General features: G+C 32.1%; 1 protein-coding gene across 1 annotated transcript in view; it reads left to right on the top strand.

Annotated features, from left to right (window-relative positions):
* ST8SIA4 (ST8 alpha-N-acetyl-neuraminide alpha-2,8-sialyltransferase 4) overlaps nucleotides 1–1,882 on the top strand; it is a 141,912-nt gene that overhangs the window by 139,086 nt on the left and 944 nt on the right. The window lies entirely within an intron of this gene.

Below are 1,882 nucleotides of genomic sequence, written 5' to 3' on the forward strand. Positions count from 1 at the left end.
ATTATTTAATAGTAAACCTCTTATCTATTGGAAGTTTTAAGAGAATTAGGTGTAAGTTTTGAATTTAAAGTTGAAAAGTCTGATTTACTTAACAAATCAAAAGTAGTTTGATTATAAAATCAAAATTTGGACTATTTGCAAAGGATAAGTTGTTCCAGTACCCTTTAATTTGAATTCAATAGAAATCTAGAAGTCACAAATAAATTTCTTATTGGTAAAATCCATCTTGGCAGTCATTCAAAGTAGTGTTTTTAAAAAGCAGCAGCAAGGTACCTTGCCATTTTTAGTGCATTTTCAACCAATGTATTTGAACAATTCTAAGGCCACAGCAAACATATCTCAGCCATTCACTGTTCTGCGCATTGATGTTTATCTCATAAACGCATTGAGTAGTGCCTTTCTTAGCTTTTTCACGTTGCTTTGTCACTCTATGTTTTGTGTTCTCTAAATACTTTGCCCGGTTCCGAAAATGTTCTGCATTAAAAAAGGGCTTCAGTATCGACTGAGACTACTTTTGTTCATCTCAGGGAACTTTCAATACTCAAGAATGAATTCAATTAAAGGTATTTAGTGTTCAAAGAAGACAAACTGTACAAGCCCATTTCATTCCCTGTTGTATAGCTGTTGTATACATCTGCCCTCCCCCTTGACTATCTACTGTGGCCTTCTTAGAGGGATAGGGCAAGGAAATCATTGAAGGGTAATAGCAAGAGTAAAAGTAATTGATATTTAACCAATAAAGGGGCATGAGGGATCATAACAAAATCAAATTATAAATACATACTTGAAATATCTGGGTTTTTTTTTTAAATACCATATATTCACAGTTTTTAATTTATTTTTCGTGATTTAACCCTGTACCTGGCAATGCTCAGGCAGCTGATTATGAAATACTCCAGTCCTTTACAGAACATGGTTGTTATGTGCTGTTGACATGAATAGGCCATGGAAACATTTTCATCACTATTACTCAGCCTGTTCTATAATTAATATTAAGTTGCTGAAATAAAAAATGAATCAGTAATAGATTTTCTGGGCAAATCTTATGATTCTGCCCACAGGACTGATGAAACTACTGTGGAAGTTTTTCTATCTGAAAGAAGGTGCTGGTCATTAAAATGTCTTCATGTATTGTATAGCATATGAATTGTATATCAGTGCTAATGGGAATTTCTACATATATGCTTACAGAAGCAATTTATTTAAATAATGCTAGGGGTAGTGTACATACCAACTAGTTATTAAGCTACTACGCAGAAAAAGGATGAATAAAGTAATTTATTTCTAATTGAGCCAGTTAGTCATAATGCACATAATGTGATATTTGGTTCATAAAAGAATTGTTTTCATGTGGTTATTGTAGGGAGTATCCATAATTGTGGAAGGGGTATGGGAAGAGTTCTGTATAGTTAGTTTTCATCTCTACAGGTTTGAAAGTTTTCCCATCAAACATTATCAATATACCAATGTTTTAAAACTTGAGTAAGGATTATTGTTTGTATTTGATGAAAGAAAATCCAAATAAAGCCCACCTAGAAATAGATATTTTATTATATATGTGCTATAGATATATCTATATAGTACAAATAGATGTGTGTGATGCATATATACAATGTTATATATGTGAATCTGTGTGTTTACACACTCAGTCTGTAATATGTACACTCAAGATTTGTGTTATGCTAGCATCTTCAGGGTCTGCACTGTGATCTACCCTGGAGATAAGTAAGACCATGTTACAATAAAGAAGTTCTTTTGAGACTTCAGTTACTATCTTGGTTTAAGAGGGATATACTTTATAACTAAATTCTATGTTGTTCATACCTAGAGTTACAATAAGGGTCTACTATGACCAAATCTTAAAAAATAAATAAATAAAAAG

Source organism: Propithecus coquereli, unplaced genomic scaffold, assembly GCF_000956105.1.
Source record: "Propithecus coquereli isolate 6110/MARCELLA unplaced genomic scaffold, Pcoq_1.0 Scaffold464, whole genome shotgun sequence".
NCBI lineage: Eukaryota > Metazoa > Chordata > Mammalia > Primates > Indriidae > Propithecus > Propithecus coquereli.